Source organism: Thunnus maccoyii, chromosome 16, assembly GCF_910596095.1.
Source record: "Thunnus maccoyii chromosome 16, fThuMac1.1, whole genome shotgun sequence".
NCBI classification, from domain to species: Eukaryota; Metazoa; Chordata; class Actinopteri; order Scombriformes; family Scombridae; genus Thunnus; species Thunnus maccoyii.
The window spans coordinates 27,484,109-27,508,358 of NC_056548.1; the positions used below are offsets into that span (position 1 = coordinate 27,484,109).

The window sequence follows — 24,250 nt, forward strand, 5'->3', positions numbered from 1 at the left end:
GAAGGCAAAGTGCAGTAACTACAATCTCAGTGTCTAAATCCAACTTGATTTCTTATTACATTATTTCTGCATTTAATGGTTTTATTGTTTGCATGTTTAAAAAGTTGAAATAGATGAGTAATTTAGAAAAATTCAAGCAATCCTCAAGTATTATTTTGCAGGGTTTAACCTATTAAGATGGCTAAACATATATATTTTAATTGTAAAATTTATGTAAACCTATTTTTAGAATTAGATATATGCTCTTATAGAATATAAACAAGTTTCTGTCCCTGTAACCACTAAAATATACCAGAGAAAGAAGGGGAGGGGCTGTAACTCTGTAAACTAATGTCAGTGTACTGTCTTGTCCTGTCTAGCTAGCTAATGCTAGCACAGTGCCCATAGACTGTATATAAAGATGGACGTCATGACAGCTCCCCAAAAGTGAAGCCAAAACATTTCGATCGCCCCCTGGTGGCTGGCTGCAGTATAGGTCATAAGTCCCGCCCACTCTATGTTAGTGGATAGGACATGAGCCAAACTGAAAAATCAAAGTACACGTCAAATAAATTTTTCCCAAAGATGGTTTCTGTCATTTCAGGTAGTTCTTATCATGCTGATGTTTGTCCAAGTGCTCATTTTTCTTATAAGTTTGTTTTTAATTAGTTATTTGATGATATAGAAAGGGGGTCTGACATCACGATTGACAGCGGTGACAGCCTCTCTCAAACCTCCGTCAGTCCGCGGAACGGCTGAGGGGGCATGTCCCGTGGGCCGTCATCTTGTCGCCGCAGACTCTGGCTGCAAATGACGTCACGCAGGCAAGATGGCAGCTCCCAGAAAGGAGACATTTTGGCTTCACTTTTGCATAGCTGTAGGAAGTGGAGATGCATCGTCCATATTTATATACAGTCTATGTGATATCCAAACTATTAGTACTACTACGATCGGGTTAGCTGATAATACACAGATGAAGTAAGTTAAAGTTCCCAGTGGAGAACACTAAGATTCCTTTCTTTGGATTGTCCTGAAATTGGTTAGAATATGGGATTTACAGACACTGAAGCCTCATTCTTTTACAATTTGGACGGCTGGTTCAGACACAAGCTCAGAGAAACCAAGGCAGAGCGCAGTAAATACACTTACTGTGTTTTGTCTTGGTCTGCAGTTTTTACTTCGTGTTTTCTCTGAGATAGAGCAAGTCTGAAATTAGACAATTAGTCACAAGATTAAAAAAAAATTAAAAGTTCAATTTTAGTCATACTTCAGTTTTGACCAAAACTTTAATTACTGTGGTTTGTCTTTTTGTGGGGCGGTATTGGAGGCTGTGATGGATAGAACAGTGTCCTCCAAACTTAGACAAAAAAGGAAATGTCAACTCGTGTCATTCGTTCCCTGGCTGTAGAACCTAGATGAATTCATAAAATGGAAAATATAACCTAAGAAGTGTCCTAATTAAATGTGTCATGGGCAGCAGAGATCAGCCAGTCACAGTGATTTCTGATCGTCCAAATCAGTGTGAGGCTGTTGCCGCCGACTGTGGATATAATTTAATATTCCTCTTAGTGCATAATGAACCCTGGGTGCCCTTCGCAGACAGAAGTGCTCACTCATAAATAATTAGAATATGCAAATGGGGAAGACTCGAGGCATATTTGCAATTGAGAGAGGTTAAAAGCAGTATTATCACATCAAGTGCATGTGCAAGTCGGATCAAAGCCGACAAAACATCCATTTGTTCACACATCAAACAGCCTGAACAGTGACTTTGAATTACAAAACAGCAAATTATATTAAATAAAACATGAAAGTATTTGTGATGAAAATAATGGATGAAAATAATGCTCTCAGGGTATTGTTGTTGTCTGGAGTCATAAGTTTTACATCTCAAGTTGGATCGAGTGTTTGGGGACATCGACAGGTTTACTGTGGACTGATTTAAACAAAGGGGACATGCGGATGACTTCCAGTTACTTTCTCATCATTTCCATTTTATTATTAATTTTTACAAGAAATATTGACTATTGTGTCATTTTCCAACTGTGCAGAATGTACACAATCAACTCAGCATTGAGTGTATTAGTCATGAAACAAAACAAACTGGTTTGCAAATTTCAAACCTTGTGGCAATAAATTGTAGGTAAGATTCGGACTACTGAGCTGCTTTGGCTGGTGTGTGAGCATGGTGGCGTCACCTTTGGTAGAAGTTACAAGGACCTTTCCTCTATGTTGTCCTCCGCTTCTAATACTTTCTCTTCCACTCACTGTCTCCTTTTTTTTAATCTCGGAATAAAACGTGGGTGGGAGCCTTGGCAAATGTAGCAATATGGTGGGGTCACGGCCACTTCTGACAAACAGGGTACTGTGACAGTATTAAGGTCCCCCTTGAGCTCTGTCCCCACTCTCCCAATGACAAAAAATACACAAACATGCCCATCTGTAGTTTAGCTGTTTCAAGGTTCCCCATAACCACTCTTTACCTTGATTTAACCGCCTCTGGTGACCTTAAAATGCCTTTTGACTAAATATGGGTCAAATTTGACCCAGAACACTGTCTATGTGCAAAAATGTTTACCAGCTGCACAAAAATTAATACTTTTGATATATGTCCTTTTTTTATATTCTGGGCCACTTACGGAAAAGTCACAAAATTTCAGGCTTAAAGAATGTAATTTAGGGTGATTTTGTTGCTTTCAAATGCGACAGGGGTCAAATTTGACCCGAACAGTATGTAAGCATTATTGCTTCCTTTGTGGTCAAATTTACACCTTTAAACAGGTGAGTTGAATTACAGTAGTTATTGGTTTGGTTTCATTATGTGTCAAGACATCTTGGGGCTGTTCATTTGTTTAGCTGCAGTTTATAGTTTGAGACAGGTTTGAACCTTTATAGTGTTGGATTAAATCACATGGTCTCTTAAACCTGATTGTTGTGTCCTCAGCATCTGCAGTTTAAACTGCACATGTGCTTCAGTCTAAACCCAGCTGCTGTGTCCTCCAGAAACCCCCTAAATGCCACCAAAGAGCATTGTATCCAAGGTAGCTGCAGACCTGGTTTAACTGAGGTCTAAGGTCACAGAGTTCAGTATGAGGACAGATTTCTACAGCTCAGGTCATTTTATTCAAAAGGTACATGGGCCATCTAAATTTATTTTGACCCTCAGGTGGAAAATGAGGTTAGTTTGTCAGTAAATTAGATGAATGAGACATAATCATGACAAAAAAATGATAAATGTATTGTAAGACGGATTCTCACTTCAATTTAGTGCCAGTTAATATATTTGACAGATTATTTTATCCTGCAGTAGATTGTAAAGGGAGAATATGATTACCATTTGTATTTAAAAAGTAAAGTGAAGTAAAAAAAATAAAAATAAATCTGTGATTATAAAAAGTCTAACAAGACTATTCATGATAAAAGACACACTGCACTGTTCCAGATGTATTTCTAAATTATTTCTACAGCACTTGAATAAAATGGTTGGTTGAAATGGAAAATCACAAAACCAACAGCTGAAACCAGTTATCTTAACTGCTATTACATCATGAAGTCACATTCTCAGTGGCAGGGTTAATAAACTAAGCTCATCACACATCTGGTTTACCTGCAGTGTAAGTTAAACAGTCAGGTTTAATTTAGCATGCAGCAGTCTTTTAAACGCCTGAAAGCTCTGGTTTGGCTGAACCCAGTCTGAACAGGAGCTAAGCGAGTCATATGCTAACTGATACAGCATTTTTACACATTTTTATAACTTTTATAACAACTCAGCATTGAGTGTATTAGTCATGAAACAAAACAAACTGGTTTGCAAATTTCAAACCTTGTGGCAATAAATTGTAGGTAAGATTCGGACCAACAGCTTAAACATAAACATAACTTTATGCATAAAAAAAAAGAAAACAGTCAAAACAAAGCAAGACAAAGGAGAGAAAGAAAAAATGTATGAAAACAGTTTATGTAAATTTAAACACAAACACAGTGGATTATAAAAAGCGATTGATGAAAAGTATCAACCTCTCACAATCTTATCTCTTTAAAGTGTATCAGTGGTGAAGTTCTATCAGGGTTTTAGTCGACTGTCTCAATTAATGTGCCTGTATAAGTATCTGCAGTGAGTCGGATTCCCCAGACTGTTATGATCCACACTTTGATTATCTCGCCGAGGTAGTGGAGCCCGCCTTGGTTCATCATGGACTGAGCTGGTGAGGATTCATTAATGTGACACCAGGCAAATTGATAACTCTAATCTTGTTGGAGGGAGAATCCTATTAAGCGAGCTGTGCCCTTTCCCATGGGACCATTCCCTTTAGTTTGTATTTCATGCCTTCATAATTACGTATGGTGAGAGCTTTTAAACTGAGGTGGAGTGGGGCAGGGGTGGTGGTGGAGTCTGACACAATGTACAGAGAATAAAATAATACAGTTCTTTTTGGAGGCAAATTTTTTCCTCCTGGTGTCCTCGTTTCGTTTGATTTTTAGACACATTTCCATGATTTTGGAGTAGATTGAGGGAGGAAAAAACTACATTTGCATCAGTAATATCACTACATTTCTTTGTTTTCCTTGACCAAGGTTGGAAAAAATGACCAACCAACTTACCTTTGAATAGAAGTTGTTTAATATTAGAATAGAAATCATAACACGTTACAGTATTACATTCTAAGCCCTGTAAAAAGCATTACATCATCAACCAGAGCCCTTTACATAAGAGCAGATGTCGAGCAAGAGGCTCTCTCATCTCTACGCTAGACACTTATCTGTATGAGCTGTTGGTACTGTGTTTAGTACACTCATATTGGCAACTTTTTATCAGACAAACTAGACGTATTGGGTGGTGCGTCCACTCTAAAGTGCTGATCACCACTACACAGTGATATTCACTCATCCACGTAGAATAGATGGGGCCGGCAGCTTGGTGATGTAGTGACTACTTGCAGAGCTAGTTGGTGAACTGCTGTGGCTGGCAAACTAACTGCTAGTGCTAATCAGTCACAATAGTTCTCTCTACAGTTCTGTTACCCCTGGCATAGGCCTAATTCAATAAAAAATCTTCAAGAGGGAAAATAAAGCTACTGTAACAAGCTTGTTAACTGTCAGTTAATGGGACAATAACTTCACAATAACAATAACGCACGTTTATTTAAGACGACTTATTTGTACCATTGACTCCTGTCTCATAACTGTGTGCACACCATTGATCTGAAACTGTTTTTAAATAAAACTGGATGGTGACACACAACTAACAAGCAACATTTCCTCCATTTTGGACTCCTTGGTTCTCAGTTCATTCAAGGGTCAGCACTGTCAAGATGGCTTGCTATTGAGCAATCTGCGCAGATTTATTTCTCCTCATCCCACATTTAACCATTTTATATCCTATTGTGTACAGGCCTTAATGGTTTAAAGTCATTTTGTAGATAAGTAAGTTAGGTCTTGGTGTGGGTTTTATTTTCAGACATACAGGTTAGTTAGGCCAGGTTTTGTTGATTTCATTTAATTTGGCACAACCACTTGGTCCTGCCCCCCCCCCCCCCCCCCCAATTGTCCAAACAGACTGTGTGTTTCTGTTCACCACTACATTATCTCAGGTTCATTCTGGTTGTCATGTTAGTGTCTCTATTTCACCTAGTCCACTTTGAGGACATAACATCCATATAAATGATCTGTCCACCAGAATGAACTCTGTCGTGCTGACTTCCTGCAGATCCTAGATCCATCCAGACAATACAAACCACAAAACCTTCCTTTCACTTATACTAACAATCTTGACAGAGCCTTTTTTTTTTTTTTTTTTTTTTTACCAATGAACTGGTCTTATCCTCTTCAAATCATATGTACCCACAACCCTTTTGTAGACTGGTAATTTTTCCTGCTTTCACAATACAAATAACCTAACTGGTTCCATGGTTACTTGTCTACAGAATGCTATCAAGGTGCTTAATTGTTGTGTATTATTTTGTTAATAGTTGTAATTTCAAAAAGAAATAGGCTAGCATGCCTTTGGTCATGGGATTAGGTGTGGCATTAAAATCCAATTTCAGGCAAAATGGATGGTTAAAAATAAAAGATCTTTAATAATATGGTCGAACACTTAATGAAAGTACACCAACATGTACTGACACACTTGACACACAATTAACCCACACCAATAAGTAGTGTAATTCCACACACCTGTGTAGAGGTTTTAATTAGTGGCTGCAGAAATATGTGTGAAACTACGGTTCAGCAAAAACATTTGCTCAATTTTTTTGAGATAAATAATTCTGGATGAATCAAAAACAGTAGATCATACCACAGGAGCAATTTGAGAAGTTTCCATGAACAATTTAATTAGTTTTTTGCCATGACTCTACATCTTCATTGGAATCCACTGCTATGAATTCAAGCTTATATCTGCTGTCCCCTAAAAAAAAGGGCCAAGATACAAACTTTTCAGCTTTGAAGCCTATAGGGGTTAAGATTTGGGATGGAACATACCTGATATACAATTTACGCGTCTTCAATGCTGTTGCACTCAATTCACAGTTTTGCACTACAGAGTCCTGATGTTAAAAACTCAGTTTGGGTTCTGGCTCAAAACGTTTTAGCTCAAGGATGGACAACCTCTAGTTGTTAGTACTTGTCATAGTTGGTACAACTTGTCCTGGGGGATGACTCAGTGGATTCAGCTGTCATTTTGACACACAACTTAATATAGGAGGGCATGTAATGAAATATTAAAAAAGAGTACTCATAATTACTGGCTTGAGAAAAAAAGCAGTTTCTATGTGGGGACATTTCAGATGTCTTTGACTTGTTAGTAGTTCCACCAAATAGTGATTTCCCATCAGATGTTTTTAATTAAATAAGTGAAGCCAAATAGATTAAACTGTTACTTATATAAAAGCAAAGATTGGGGAAAATAAATTAAAAATGTTGTCACATATTTTTTTCCCTCTGTCCTCTCCCGTTAGTCATCTTACGATCCCCAAAAATTTAATTTGTGACCCTTCGAGGGGGCCCGACCCCTAGATTGGGAACCATTTGACCAAGTTACCTAACTGTATATGCTATAACTGTACTGCTATTAACAGTACAGCAGCCTGACATGACAGATGTGTAATTGTCAGATAACACCAAAATCAATTGAGTTTCATTTGTGGTAACTCCATTTAATATGTGATCAATAATTTCTATTACTGAGGGAGGTAAAGTAACACTCTGCCTGTCTTCAAGGCTGTTTTTGATATGCACACCATGTCTGTTATGATCCCCATCCATCCTGAGTGTAGTATTGACCTCAGGCCTGCAAACTTTAAGGGAAACAAGCAAGACATTTATCAATATGGATTTTTTTCGGGCCACATCTGACAGAAGATACAATTAGAGAAGCAAAGGCCCATCTAATCACCAAAACAGATTGGTCTTTGTGTTTCTACTGTACATTTCCAATGACTTGACATGATAATCTTTTTGGAATTTCATGGGGGATAATCTACTGGACAATGTTTAGACAAGAATCTGTTAGCTGTACCAGACAAAGCACATCTTGTTGTGACGGCAGCTGTGACATTTCGGAGCATGCGGCAAGGCTGCAGCAGGCAACCCTCTATTTTTTAAGCAGAAAAAAAAGTCTTTTATTGAATGAGTACCAGTGGCTTCTTCCCACTTTATCATTGCTGACAGCTTGTAGCTGCTTCATGATAAAGGAGCGGCCGCCCCATGCCAGCCCTGCGTGTGTTACCACTAACCTCTGTATTCCTTAACCTCCTTCACTGAGGCAGCCTGCCAAACAGAGCTGAGAGAAATGGCAGCGTCCTGCAGGTCATCAGCGGACAAGCTGGGAACTCAGAGCGAAGAGGAGAAGCAAATATTTAACACTAGAAACCTCCACAGGGTAAAATTTACCCATGGTGGTTTTTCAGTTGTACGTTACCATGTTTTGATAAAATATTGAAGTCCCCCAGTCTTTGACTTTCCCTAAAATAATGTTGTGTAGCACCCCTATTGTTAAAAATAGTGAAGATGAATCCAGATTAAATGCCTTTTAATTATAGGCATTTATACCTCTAACCGCCTCTGGGTAAAACTTACCTGTATATGAAATGCATTTATTTTTGTGTGGTAAGTGTTGTAGGCACTGCTAGGCAACGGCATTTGTTGGAGTGTGTGATCTGACAACTACATCAAGTCATAATTTTATAAAATTATAGAACAGAGGAGAATGACCTGCAAAAAAAACCTCACCAAGTGGCTGAAGTGCAGGAAAGCTGTCTGTGGAAAATGAACAGTCAAGGAGCTGAATGTGTGCTCAAAGTGTGTTTGAGGGACACTTATAATCACATGTTCAAATGAAGATGATTTATGCTGTTCACAAACATTCATTGTGTGTAAAACTTTTCTATTAATTTTTAGTTCATTGATTATTCATTCATTTTTGTTTTGCCATGTTGCCTTTTATTGTTTACAGGCTATTTAGCCTAATTTCTATGTTGCCTTACTCATGAACAGAACACCAAAAGAACAATATATATTTGTGTTATGATGATGACAATAATAATAATATTTTATTTATAGAGCACTTTTCAGGGTACTCAAAGACACTTTACACAAGTTAAACAAAAAATTCCCATTGGACTGCTTTGAGACAACTTAGAAACGGATGTACATCCATGGTGAAGAAAGCCAAATCGAAGTATTTTCTGGATTTAATCTCTAGCTCTTACTCAACTCCTGCACATTTTAGAAGACTGTAAATTCCAATAAAAATATCAACTTTTCCTCAGTTCCTCTCAGGTCAAGGTCAATGACTATTTATTGTTTGACCGTAAAGAGGTTGGTTTTGCTTTTAATAAACATTTTGTAGCAGCCAGTCACTTTTTTGAGGATGTGAGATTGGATCCCTCTCCAACTGATGACAGTTTACTCTGTTTCTCACAGCCCTCTGTTTACCCTAGATCCTGTATCTTTAGGTGTAGTAAAAGATGCTCTCCTTGCCATCAATCCCAGGAAGTGTACTGCAGAGGGCAATTTGGATCTCTTTTTTCTTAAGCTCTCAGCTCAAATTATCTCTGAATAACTCATATTTTCAATCTTTCTATCTCCTCCAATATAGTTTCCAGAGTTTAGAGAAATCTTAACAACTATAGACCAATATCCAAATTGCCTTTTCTTGCAAAGGTCCTTGAATCTCTAGTTAATGATCAATTGAAGCCAGAGCTTCCATCTTGAGCCCATTTCAATCTGATTTTAGAGCGGGGCACAGTACTATAACTGCTGTTACTATGGTCCTAAATGACATATCAGCTTTAGATAAAAAAAAACTTTCTGTTGATTTATCCAAAGCATTTGATACTGTAGACCGTTGCCTGCTCTTGCAGAGGCTACATAATATTGGATTTGATATCAATATGTAATTGGCTCAGGCACTACCTATCAAAGAGACAACAATCTGTTAAATTAAGTGCCCAGAGATGACTAAAAATGCCCTGAGAGGACTTTTGTTGTGATTTGGTGCTATATAAATAAATAAATTGAAATTGAAATTGGGAAGTTATTATTTTGAGTTTTTATCATTAACAAAAGGTGTTCCACAGCGTTCAATTTTAGGTCCAGTTTTTTTCACTATTTATATCAGCAATATTGATCTTTGACAAACTGTCATGCCCATTTGTATGCAGATGACAGTACTATATTATGTTGCTGATTCTGTAAATCTAGCAGTTGAAAGGTGTTCCTTTAACATTCTGCAAAAGTGCCTTTAAAGACCTAAGACTTATACTGAATGCTGATAAAACAAAATTCATACTATTTTCCAGAGCCAGCGTTATATACTATGATGACCTTAATATTTCTACTACGAATGGACTTATGATTGAGAGGCATCTGGATTTATGAAAACCTCACATTCAGATTTCTATAGACAATTTTGTGTACCGATTCAGACAAAGGTTTGGCTATTTCTATAGAAATAAATTCATTTTTCCAATGTTTTGTAGAAAAAGGGTTGTTGATGCAGTATTCATGTCAGTGTTTGACTACATTGATGTGATCTATAGACATGCATCCTCCTCTACTCTTCAACCTCTGGACTCTGTCTGTCTGCCTTGAGATTTATTACTGGTGATGTCTATGGTACACATCATTGTATTTTATATGATAGGGTTGGATGGTCTTCTCTTCAAGAGAGATGTGATACTTATTGGAAAACTACCATATTACCTTTCAGAACTGCTTTCTTACCCAGATGTGCTCTCTCAGATCTACTCTACTGACTGGTTCTTGTACAAAATACACCACCTCCTCAAAATCAATACATTTATACTTTTTGGACACTTTAGAAAATTTATCTTTAACCTCCCAAACTGTACTTGCAATTGTTTTACATGACTGTATTTTATTTTACATTTTAATGATCTTAATCTATGAATTTATCTTCCCTAATCAGTATGTTTTAATGGTGTTTTATGAGCTAATTGTGGTTTTGCCTTTTATCTGTTAGTATATTTCTTAGTTGTTGTTTTCTTTTTCTTTGTTTTTATAATTGACCCGATATCATTATAAATGAGGGTCACCCCTCAGTGATCTCTCGATTATAAATAAAGGTTGAATTAATGAATTTAGAAAAACATGCTCAATTAGACTGAGGTTGCCAGTATGAACATAATGAACTGTTTGGCCATAACAAAACAACATTGCCTTATGTTTTATATCATTATCTCACTATATTGTAATAAAAGTGGAAGAGCCCAGAAATAAGGCTTTGCCTGTGTCTGTACTCAAAGAATTCCCCACTACCATGAGTCGGTCAGGTTAATTGGCTCTCTCTAGGTAACCTGACATTATCTGGGTAGAACCTATCACCATGTCATTGAGTCAGGCTCCTACTTCCATACAACTGTGTACACACCTAGCACACAGTCCATATGGCTTCAGTACAGTAAGCATTTCTGCTTGTATTCACTCATGCTGTGAGTGTATCTGCATTTTGACAACAATTCTACACTGCGATTTGGTCACACACAGTTTAGCACCAGATCAATAACATATCCAGTTTTTTAAGAGGCAAGCGACCAAGTGAATTAAATCCAGACTAGCCTGCAGCCTGATAAAGCTTGAAAAACACCAATCCAGATGTGTAAATCAACAAGAGCACTAACACACTGGTAGATTTATCATCATGTGCATCGGTGATGCTATGATTTGAACAGACTGTTTTTGGTGCAGATGACATCTGTGCATGGCATGAGGAGGATACACTAGTGATTGCTTGGTGATTGCTTGCAAGCTGCATGCAGAACTGTTGTGTTCAGTGTTGTCAGGTTGACGCTGGATATTAACAGTCACTATTTTTTTTCGTCTGGCTTTTAAATGGATTTTGACCCAACTAGGCAATTAATGGGAGGGAATGGGGGCAAATGTCCATATTTCATGTATTGGAGGAATATGATTCCCATCCAATGTTCAACCAATATGACACCCTCAGACACCCTTAAAGGCACACTTGAGCCTCATAGACTGTGTCTGAAATCAATCCCTAATTAATATATAGTGCACTAAATTTATTTATATTAACCAGAATTGGGGGACTCGAGTCACACGAGAAAAATTGGAGGACTTGAACCTTGCTTGACTAACATTCATAAAAGACTTGACTTGACTACTCTACTTTTTAAATTAAATATTTGCATTTTTCTAGATATTGAGAAGTTACATTTTGTTTTTGAAACATGATTGGGTGATTTCTAGTGCAATGTGTGTAAACCTGGTAACCTATTAGGACACGGCAGACCAGCAGAGACCAACTCACAAGGCAGCTTTCATGGAGGGAGCTAGTCCAAAAATGACCAAATTTGGATTCAAGGATAGGGGGCCCTATTTTAACTGCACAAGTGCAAGATAGTAGGTCTTAGGCGCAACAGACTGTGTTGGTGTCTCCATGCACACCCGCTCTTTTTGTTCATGTATGTACAGCAGCACAACGTGCAAAAGGGCTGAGTGAAGGTGAATATAGATCAGAGGGTGTGATGATTATTAAATACTCTCTCAGCTTGTCACATTACTGCTCTGATAGCTCTGAAACAGCTGACCGAATCACAGTTAAACGTGATAATAACAGCTCAGCAAACAGAAAGCTTTTCTTCAGGAAATGTCTGGATGGTTCAGAGTGTCACGACATGAACACACATCACCACAAATCTGCACCCAAAGACAGGTTGAGTATTTTTTTTCCATCAGTTAGTTACTATAATGATGACAGCTATAAAAGAATAAAGAAATTGATTTGGTAAAGCAATAGAACTACCATGGCAGTCATTTTGACCATTTTTAAATTTTTCAATGTGATAAAACCCATGTAACTATAGGACCCTGACTTTTCCTAAATGTGTGCATATCTACCTTGAATGGCCATAATGGTCATATTAACTGTATGCATTATAGACAGTGTATCATTTCAGTGTTTTTCCTTTTTCCTACTCTTGAAAATGCGTGTCACTGCTGCCTAGGAACTATTTTTTTTAGTTGTTGTTTTACAAAATAACTGAAGATAAAACGTTTGAATCAAATAAACAATGGCACTGAAAAGGGCAGGATAGAGTAAATTTTGATCAGACGAAATTGAACAGAAATACAATATCAGAACGAAATGTCAGCAAGGAGGATAATGACTGCCACAGAGGCTTTAGCCATGCTTCAGAGTCTTGATGAGGGTGAGTCTGATGGAGGAGCAGGTTCGGAAAGTGACGTCTTCTGGTATCTTGAAAGTTCATCTGATACTGGCTCTGAGAGTGATTCAGACAGTGATTCAGAGATAGTTCCCCTTCATAAAAAAAGGCCGGCTGGACTCTTCCAATTCTCCATGTGCTGTTATTACATTTGCTAATCTTCCAGGTATATTAGGCTGATATTATTATTGTTATTATTGTTATTAGGCTAGTCTTATATACCATTATAGTGTAAGCCTATAGGTTAAGCTATTGGAGGCCTTATTAGATATTGTGAGTTTCTTGGCTTATACATAAGCTAATATTAACTGTGATAAGATTGATATTTCATGAAATAAAACAAACTAATTTGGTTATAATTTTTTTGGTGACAGTGCAAAATTCTGAATCATCAGCTGTGGCAGCTATTCCAACTACAAGAGCACTCAGGCTGCCACTGGATGAAGAAGCTGTCCCACTAAATCCACCTTCAGCAGAGAGGCATGAAACGGCCAAAAAAAAGAGCACAGTGTGGACTGTTACGCAGTCGGGTGAAAATAGAGGAAGGTGACAAAGTCGAAATGTCATGACAGAAGATGCAAGACCAACAGTGCATGCCAAGCGCAGGATTGAAGTTGCCCTCACCACTTTTCTGTGTCTGGTTGATGATGGTATGTTGAAGCATATCAGGGACTGCACTGTAGCTGAGTCACACAGAGTCAAGGAGGACAGTTCATGGGATATGACAGTGAGCTAAAGGCCTTCATTGTTCTAGACTACATTTGTGGCACACAAGGTGGAAAAAAGATGGACTTGGCAAGCTTTTGGCTAGCCAGCTGAGACTATGCATTTTTCAAGGAGACCATGTCCCAAAACAGATTCCAAGAATGAATGCAATTCCTGCATTTTGACAACAAGGAGACCAGACGCATTCTCCTGCAAGATAACAAGTTTGCCCTGGTGACCGAGGTTTGGGAGAGATTCATCCAGAACAGCATCGCTCGCTACAAGCCCGGTACCGACATAACTGTTGATGAGCAGCTCTTTCGGACAAAAGCAAGGTTGCAGCTTTATCCAGTACATAGCAAGCAAACCCGATAAATTCAGTATAAAGCTTTGGCTCGCTGCTGTCGTTGATACTAGATATATGGTGAATGGTGTACCATATCTGGGTAAGGATGAGACGCGGAGGCCAAGTCAGTGACTAGGAGACAACCTTGTAGTGTTGAAAATGGTTGAGCCTCATCAAGGGAAGGGGAGGAACATCACCACTGACAACTTTTTTATTTCCCTTGAACTGGTCAAGGCACTAGAGGCCAAGAAAACCAGCCTGGTTGGCACAGTAAATAAGAGCAGACAAGAGCTCCCCACATGAATAACAGTCTATCAATGCAAAGCAAAGAAAAACGTGCATTCTCAGCATTGCATTCTCAGTACTGTACACAAGGCCGTTACCATTATGAGTGGCTAAAAGGCTAGACCAGAGTCAGTCACATACTACAACAGAACCAAGGTCGGAGTAGATGTGCTAGATCAAATGGCGAGGAAATACTCAGTGAAAGCACCCACAGGTAGATGGCCAGTCTCTTCGTTTTATAATATCCTTGACCTGGCTGCAATAAATGCTTCCATTCTGTTCAAGAAATGCACCAATGAGAGGATGTCACTTCACTCTGATCACATGAGAGCAAAAGCCACACAACTGATGATATGAGAGCCAGGACCCAGGCAGGAAAAACAAAGGACACTTGTGACAAATGTCACAAGATAGTGTGTGGGAGCTGCATGTGAAAGGTAGAGATCGCCTGTGTTGACTGTGAGTAATTGATCCTCAAGCGTCAGTGAAATTGATGCATGGTGTTTGCCCCCAAAACAACCTGATGCCTTGTTCAAGTAGGCCCATTTTGAGGGGAATACTTTCATTATGATTTTAGAGCATATTTTCATTATCATTTTACAGCATGATCTCTTTAGCTCACTAAAACAAATATTGCTTTCTAAATCAGTTTGTTTTCCCGCAGTTTAGCAATTTTTCATTTTCTTTTCATGTGATGGTCAGATTGACTGTTTTGGCCATATGCATTTCATATGTGTCCATAAAGGTTTTTACTATGCAGCGCACTTCATATTGATGATATTTTTTATAATTTCTTGTATCCTAAGATGCAAGAAAGAATGAATTTGCTTTTGTTTTACAAAGAAAATAATAGAATGTGATCTAATTCTAATTTATACCTGTAATTAAAATAGGTTTGTGGTTGTCAATTAACTAATACATTTTCACATTCATTAGAATTAAAATTTCATGTCCTGATGTTTATTATTAAACAAACTATGATGGAAAGTATGAATGTTTTACCCTCAGATGGAGGGAGACCGGTGACTAAGTCCAAGGCATTATGGGACGAAGGACTGGCAGACTGGCAGAGGGCGGAGAAGACCGGAGCTGGGTTTCATGGACGGCTTCTTTTGTTTTGCATTGATTGAGCCCACTGGAGAACCTGGGAGTGGACAGAGTCAGGGACAAACAGGCAACTGGGGGAACCATTACCTGTTATTGACTCTAGGCTTGCTTTATTAGTGAGTTGATCTCACACTTTTATTCCTTGATGTATAATTTGTTCTCAAGGAGATGTTGGAGTACTTGGTGCACATGCTGCTCATGCCCAGCGGGGGACTGGGAGAAAATCAAGATCAGACAGACAAAGATGAACCAGTTGATCATGCCTTGGAGGACGTTGTTGACCAGAGCCTGGAGAACAGTGTGAGAGTTAGGTAATCAACATTACAAGGTACTCAAAGTGTCCCACAGGAGTGTGGAACTTGTTACCATCATGGATGCGGACTAGGTGGTATGTCTTGTGCAGGTCCACTTTAGAAAAAAAGTAGCTCCATGGAGGGGGGCAAAAGCAGAGCTGAAGAGAGGCCTAGGGTATTTGTTTTTAACAGTCATAATATTCAGGCCACAAAAGTCAGTACAAGGTCTCAAGGTTCCACCTGTCTTTCCATCAAAGAAAAAGCCAGCAAGGTTGGATAATAACTGCAGCAAGGGAGTCCTGTATGTACTTCTCCATTGCCTCACGCTCAGGTCGGGAGAGGTTGTAGAGCTGACTGCTGGGGAAAGGAAGGATAATCATAATAATATAATAATAATAAACTTTATGTATACAGCACTTTTCATAACAAAGTTTCAAACAAAATGCTTTACATGGTTGAACCAGGATTAAAGCATTTCAGGAGTGAGGCAACTAAAATCAAAAATAAAATGGAATAAAATCCCCAATAATAAAGATAAAAAAGAGAAAAAGAGCCAGGACTTAGGAACAGCCAGCAGAGCCCTGCCCAAGGAATGGAGGCTGTGCTCTGGCTCATAGAGGAGCAGCAATTCAGCAATGTAGCTGGGAGCTGAACCATGAAGTGCTTTAAATGCGATCAGTAACATCTTAAAATCAATTCTAAAACTCAATGGTAACCAGTGAAGAAAGGCTAAAACATGACTGATGAATCATGATGAGTGGCAGCTGGTTGCCTGACTCCTGCAGACCTGTTTCCACTCCTGCAATTAGACACTTACACAGACACACAAGTCAGGGGAGAGAGAGAGAGTGGCTGCAGGATAGGTGGAGGAGGAGGCAGAAGCGGAGGGTGTGACAGTGACAGCGCTGTGGTTAAGGTCTGGTTAGGTTTAGGCACAAAAACCACTTGGTTAGGGTTAGTGAAAAATCATTGTGTTAAAATGATCACTTGAAACATGGTGTGGGTTAAAGTTACTACTTCTTTAAAGTTAGGCAACCTTCATTGTCATGGCAGCAGTAAACACCACAACAATCATAGTTATGATTTTTAAAAAACTGTCCTGACTCCCAGTTGGAAACATGACACTCACAGTTGGAAACGGGAAGCGAACAGCAGTCTCTTGCAGCTAAGTCAGCTTTTTGCCATCTATCTCTTTAGCCATCCACCCAACCCACCACTTCCGAATATGGACATCTGTCACCTTATATTGACATTGTTTGAACTGTGTCACTTCTCCGTGTCATAATTACTATAGCCACTAGATGGTGTCTGTCACTCAAACATAACTATAGGTCGTTTTTGTTTTCTAAAGGGTGTTACTTCACTTTGTTGTAGCTTTTTGAAGACAGGGTTTACTTATTAGAATTGTGCACCTTAAAAGGTAAACATTCTTAAGTTTAATCAGTGGTAAAGAAAAAAAAAAGGCGAGTGCAGCAGAAAAGAAGAGATGGTAGCATAGAGAGGATGAGTGGTTAGCGTGCTGACAAGAGTCAGTTTGGTTCATTAACGGTGCATAATTGTTAAATGAGTTGTTTACCTGGTGCCTTGCCCGGAATAACTTGTTTGAACTTTGAGCTCACTAGCGACTAGCTAGCTAAGAGACTTGAGTTACCCTTGGTCATGGGATCAAGAGAGGATATGAGTGAGGAGGTCACCGCGTTGCTTCTGGACCCAGTGGATACCCCAGAACATGTTGGGTTTTTTTTCCGGGCATTGGCCTTTGGATTTATTGATATCTTTCAGAAGAACCTTGTGACACATTGGCTGTGGATTTATTTCGGACAGAATGGTGCAGCACTGTAAATAACAGAACTCTTGCTGCATGAATTCACTCGCCTGAGATCCAACGTACATGCTACACTGACTCTCGCATACTATACACACATGTTGTAGGCCTAATGCATATTGTTGGTCAATATATGCAAAAAGGTTTGTTAATACACTGAAATTCAAACTTGTATTTGAATGTGTCTGGCTGATTTATAGTGGCTGTGAAATATCTTTGCACAGGGGTATTTCTGCATGTAATGCTATATTTTCCATCCCTTTGGAGGAAATCTTCAGCCCTTGGCCCTGTTATTTGTAGTTAATGGCCCTTTCATCGTCATCCTTATGCATGTAGGACTTCTCTTTCTGTTACTCTCTCATGGTAATATTTAACACAGTACGAGCCGATGAAAAGTGAAAATGTTACATATGGTTTACTGTCTGTAAATGCATCCTAACTGGACCTGCTTTAATTGGCTGCCCTCTGTGTAGAATTACTGAAACTCCTCCAGTCAGGCCAGTTTTTAGCTGAGGAGTGTCCACTCAGCAGGCTCAACTCGTTAGAAACAGAGCACCTGCTGTTGTCAGCTATTTAGGTTCCAGCGTGATTAGTGTTCTTATGACTTTGTGACTGTGCAGAGTACATGCTGGGGCTGCTGTCTGTGCACGCCCCTGGTATGGTGATGACTTGAAGTGGGAGGACAGGGATGCACTTCTCAGGCCAGCACATGGAGCACAGTTCGTTCTGTGCCGAATAAATCTTACGGTGATTTCAGTAATGGGGTACAATGAATGCAGTAAAATAAGAAATGTTATCGCCTTGGTGGATATTTTGGACATTTTTACTACTGAATGATGTTTGTTGCCAGTATATGGTGCAGATTTGTGATGCAACATTGTGTCTTCACATAACAGAACAACTGACAGGTAATGCAGTTTCAGAGCCTTAAGTTCTGTTTTCTCCAATATTCAGCCTACTTCAATATTCAGGAAAGAACATTGTGACTTGTGGCATAATAGAACATTAACTCTGAACTGCTCTGGTTTTCACATAAAATTGCACAGACTGTCAGGAGCAGACAGGTTTTATATATCTTTTTATTGTAAATTTAAGTCTGCTTATACCATCGAATATTCACTGTTTATCACTGTTATGATGTAAGATGAAGAAACTGCTTTCTCACTTTGTTAGTGTGAATTTCTGCTTTTTCTTGTTATAAATCTCAGCGTAGCTCAGTGAATCATATCTATGTAAAATAAAAAGCAGACTGATATGGGACAGCTTTTAGATAAGCAGAGCTGGTCTGAGACAAGAACTTATTTGATAACACATAAATTAACCAGATTTGAATGTGAAAGTGTGTGTTGTGTCTATGTGAGGCTGTGCAGGGTATATCCAGTACCCTGCCTCTCGTCCAGTGTTGTGCTGGGATAGCTTGCAGCCCCTCACTACCTTGAACAGGATGAGCAGGTATAGAAAATGGATTTTTGAACATTTGAGTCATGGCCACCATATTCATTTTTAAATATCCAGTAAAGTTTATTTGTATACAATGTGTCAGTGGGCTTTACAGGCCAACAATTGCAACAGTTCTTCACCCAGCTCCAAAAAAAGTTCAGAAAGTCTCAACAGTCCAAAGCTGACTGGCATAGTAACTAGGGGCACAGCTAAGAGATAAAAAAATGACAGAAATGATCAAATTAATTAAAAGTGTTTAATAAATGAGTACAACTTATAAGTCTGATAATAAATGTTTCTGAACCAAAAAAAAAAAAAAAAAAGTTAAGGAGCAGGCCATAAAAACCAAAACAAAGTGAATGAGCTGAAAGATGCCAAAAATCTCTGTAGAGCTGAGGGGAACTGCAGAGTTGGTGATATTTCTCTGTTGAGTCATCACGCTAAGAGACTCCTTTCACATAACATATTATTTGACTCATTGTTAATTAAAACAAATAATTAGTGCAGCTTTTAAGACTCTTATATCTTGCTGGACCAAATACATTTCATCTGGTAGAGACTAAATGATCACAAGTTGTACAAAGATGGCAATCAGGAAAGAATATATTTGTGTTTGTTTATAGCTTCCTGGTTGCCATCTTTTCCCAAGTACATACCTACACAGTTAAAAAACAAAGGAAAACAAAAAGGAAAAAAAAACATACAAACACATACATCTCCTGCTGGTAAAATGCGTTTTGGCAGATGCCAGTTTTCCAGAGTAAAGTCATGTTACTACTGAGCTTATCAAATGCAATTTCTTTGTAAATGATTTGAGCACCACAGACAGTCATCCAATGTCAGCTATCTTTAAAACCTTGCCACATAAAACAAAAAAATATACATGGCTAAATACCACTAGAGGAAAGTGAAAAAAAAGTTTTTTGTGATTTGGGTAAATTGACCCTTTAATAGAGTGTAACGTAAATGCCTGGGAATCCAGATTTTATGTTCTCAGCCCGATCAGTGATCAGTTCTGATCCAGAAATCTTAGCCGTCATGTTTGTGCATGCAGTTTTTTGCTGTGTAAGTACACCTGCATTCATGCATGTAGACCTGCTGCTCCTCCACCCTTGCATCCTCATAGTCAGCACAAAGCTGTGAGCTTACATTATGCAAATGTATGTTGGTTCTGTACATCATCTTTTAAATTGATAACGCAGGCATGCCCATAGTAAATTACACTCATAAATCTGACCGAGGTGCTTTTAATGCGTTCATTGAGAAACTAATGATTCTTCCTCCTCCTCCCCAGCATCAACATTAACTTTAAGATTGGATGAGGCAGGATTATTGATTATGACTGATTTGAATATGGGAATGGAGTGTGAGGAAAGTGTCTTCTAGGTAATGTTTAGTTACTGTCTGATCCAATTTATCAGTTTTATTAGGTTGTTTTCAAAACCTAGTATTGTCCCTAATCAGTCAATTTGAGACACTGCGTAGAAACAAAGCAGTTTCCCCTCTAGTCTTTTGATTATTGGAAACATTCAAACTACACTGATTATGTGCTAATTTCCAATTTTCATTCCAGTAGGCAAAACTAATCTTGGCAGGGACCCACAGCACACCACAGTGTCGTGAATGAAACGGGCGTGTTAGTAATGTACTGACGAACACACAGCGTATTTTTGCAACAAAGTGCTTTCCTCCATGCAATTAACCTGACAGGAAGCCCTTCCCCCCAGGTAGGCCGAGAACAAAGCGGAGAACGGTGACACGCAGGAAGCTGACGACGCAAACAGGGCATCAGCACAAAGGCCTCTGGAGAGAAGCTATCCTTGGCTAGCCGGCCGTTAGTGAGGCGGCATTGACCTTTTCCGCTGCACCCGCGACTGTAGAGGAATTAGATATAAGATGTGGACAGAGCAGAGGCTGGAGGGGTCGGAGAAATCAAGGAGATAGGGAAAATAGAGTCATCGCTCACATGGTGGCTGCCTTTGTGCTTCTGTTTCACACTCCAGGTGTTGATGCACAGAAATTAGAGGTATTAATTGCTTCAGTAAGACTGTGACCGCAAAGAAACAACAAGTTGAGTTGTTCTGCATTACTAAATGAGATAAACAATGCCTATGCAATTATGTAGTGCACTATCAAAGAAAATAAGAAAATATTACCCTCTCTGCTTCAACAGTTTCTGCTCAGTCACTGTGTTGTGTGACTTACACTTGTATCAGTAAAACTACACTGGATTCTGTCACATTTCTTAAAATTGTTACAAAAGCATATAGGAAGGTGAAATTTAACTTTCCTACAGCTCTTTATTGGTCTAACTGGATATTGATTTCTTGTCTGTTTTATCTGCTTCATTGAAGGTGTGACATAAATAACATGAGGGGCTCCAGTCTCATGAAAATAGAGTGCACTCTTGGTAATTTTGTGTCCAGGGGAGCGCACTGTACTTAGATACCAGGTTGGATTAGAAAGATTACATAATCATAAATTTTAGGTGGGTGATAAAGGCTGTGACAATCACGGCCAATCACATTTGCTACTTTCATCCCCCTTAAAGATGCAAGACTGTTTGGGAATCCTGTGAATAGAACTTATTATTGTCTGGGGAGTGGAGAGTATGAACATAGCAGCTCACCATTTCAAGTGACAGAATAGTGTAAAAGTATAGTTATAGTATAAAAGTTTGCTCAGACAAAAAGTGAAGCAAATTTTCATCTCATGACGTTCAAATTTGACCACTGGACCATTTGGGTTTGTTCACCCCAAACAGCTAAACTGTGAGATAGCTAGCAACTGACAAGCTGACCGCGTGTAGGGGAATGTGTTTGTGACTGAACTCAGAACTCACAAGACTACTGTCCTCTCTGTTATTTCCATCCAGTCATTTGTACACTTGCTCAAGTTGAATACTTCCAACTCTTCCCATCAATTCCTGACAAACTCATGTTTAATCACATCTTTCCATTTGCTTTGTATACAGTCATGTCTCTAAAATTTGCCTCTTGTTCTGTCTGAACTCATCCACCCTTTTTTATGCATTTTTTTTTCAATTTTTTACGCTTGGATGAGGTGGAAAAGTTGATGTATCAGTAAAAGCAAAATGTGATAAAGTGCAATGGAAACAGATTTACCTAATAAATGATGACGTACAAGAAGGTCAACCATGACACCAACAGCAAACCTTCCCAAAGTGAGTCATCAAACCATCAAACTGGTGCAGGCCAGGAAAGGGCTCCTCAAGAAAATAACACCTCACCAGTGCAGAGCTGTGCTTCATATCACATGACAATAGAGCCAGAGGTCAAAGTTCAAAGTACAGTGACCTCTCACATAAAATTCTATTTAAGTAAATATACTGAATTTCCTTTAACCCCTGTGTTTTGTTGACAGTGACATTTTGTTGACATTTCCTAGAAGGGAACTGATGCTGGTAATTCATAAAGGTTCCTGTAAACAACATCTCAAGGTCATGTGTGACGAATGACATGGAAAATGAAGACCATGTTTGTATTGGTGCACTTCTAATAAATGCTCATTATTTGTTAAATAGTTCTTTCCAGGAGACGTCTGGGCTCATTGGGAAAATACAAACCTGTAAAATAAAACCAAACCACCTGCAAGTTCGCTTTTATTTACATAAACATCCCACACACATAATAATCTGCATTTACTTATAAATGAAACCCCAAATCAACTCTGGCCAGCAACATATTGAAGAATATAGGAACCTCCTGAATGACTGATTTTTCTGTTTGTTTGTTTGTTTGTTGGGGGGTATAACACATTTACTACAAGAATAAGTCCTTCCACAAACCATAGCAGCTTAATGTGTGTGATCATTGTAAATAATCCTGTGTCTCTTCTCTCCCTCGTCTCTCTCTGTCCCTCTGCACTGTTGGATGAACGTTCAAATGAATGAAAACTAAGTCAAAGACATACTTATATGTTCCTGGCATCCACTGCTTTTTCCACAAACTGCAAAATACTGGAGAAAGTGTTAGAGGATATCAGGCAGGTATATGAGCAATTCCTTAATTATCAGTTATTTCCCCATTTGTTCTTCTGTTTTCCTGTAAAATGTTTACCCTGTTGTTAAGTGTTACACTTTTAGTCTTCACAGAAACCACTAGACACCAGAAAATACTTTCACCAACATGATGAGGTGGCAAGATGGCGGCAGGTAGAGTAGGTGTAGTCACAGCTTTTTTAGTTTATGTGTTACTTTTAAATCTTCTCCTCACATCTGCCCTCTTTTTAACAACTACGATGACTACAATGATGAAAAGCCAAGTTATGCGACCATTCTGTTAAGCCAACCCACAAAGCAAGCCAACAAACACTTTGGTCATGGGAGGCATGCCCTAGCTGTCACGTTCATCTATCCAGTGTTTGTGCAACCAGGTAAAGAAAAACACCACATCCAAACTCCAACAAAATGACACTCTTATCATTACTACCTGCTTCCTAATATCTGGAGATCCTCATGTTCTGATCCACTCTACATAGAAGCAAAACATGGAACTTCTACCAGCGTGGTCACAACCAGATGCAACACCACTTTCTCACAGGTACGCACTTTTTATAGTGACATGTCAAGCTTTGTTTATGAACAACAAACTAACCTTACAGGTCGTGTCTGCTCTCTGAGCACCATGGAGGATCTGGAGGCTGCCCAAGATGTTGAGTCCAGTCCAGTTTGCTTAGCAACCAACTTGACAAGGGCCTCTATGAGAGGGGATGACGAACATCCACAGGCCGGACCAAATGTGTCAGCAGAGCTGTCAGTGCCAGTGAGGTATCTGGATGCCGGCAGGATGCCCAAGAAGGCTGTGAGGATGCCGATAAATCATAGTTGTCCAGTTGCATCAAACAACAAAGGTGACAATCCACCTACAAGACTACAAAACAGTCCCACGGGTGATTGTAATCCAATGGACAGCCTGCATTGTTGCTGGAGGGCACACAATCACTTCAAACAAGAAACTGATCATAAAAAAAAAAATAGAAGTGGAAGGTCTTTCAAACTATCAATCACTCCAGAATAATATGGGAAGTATTAAATCAAAAAGTGATCAAATCCAACATCTTTTGGACTCCAATCTAGATTTTCTCTGTTTATCTGAGACTTGGCTTCATAAAAACTTGCCACCCACAGCATTAAAAGTACCTGGTTATGAAATCTATAGAAGAGATAGCATGGACTCAAATGGTGGTGGTGTCATGATTTATGTGAAAGATAGCATCCCATGTAAGGAAATCTGCTTATCAAACTGAAAGGAGTTGGAATGTTTTGGTATAAATATCAATTTATCACCACAAATGTCTTCTGTACTTGTAATTCACTGCCCACCCTCATCAAGCAATGGTTTATATGAGACACTCTGAAACATTCTGAGAAGAGGTGATAATTATGGGATATTTTAACATCAGTTGGGAAGACAGACCAATTAGAAAGAAGCTGCAGCAGATGAGCAGCATGTGTGCATTGCGGGACCTCTTGCTTTTCATTTCGGAGCCCATTTTTTCCACATGAGGCACACCGTTCTCAACAAAACAGATGATCTATTGA

The 24,250-nt window shown here is 38.9% G+C and overlaps 1 long non-coding RNA gene across 3 annotated transcripts; it reads left to right on the forward strand.

The window, feature by feature from the left end:
* Positions 1–16,509: 16,509 nt before the first annotated feature.
* Positions 16,510–24,250, forward strand: LOC121880528. 3 transcript variants are annotated; one of them, XR_006091576.1, is made up of 3 exons: positions 16,510–18,699; positions 20,415–23,082; positions 23,188–24,250. It is a non-coding gene; the product is annotated as an uncharacterized LOC121880528 (long non-coding RNA). The 3 variants fall into 3 exon arrangements; XR_006091574.1 differs by lacking the exon at positions 16,510–18,699 and having other exon boundaries at positions 18,745–22,861; positions 22,968–23,082; XR_006091575.1 differs by lacking the exon at positions 16,510–18,699 and having other exon boundaries at positions 18,745–22,696; positions 22,793–23,082.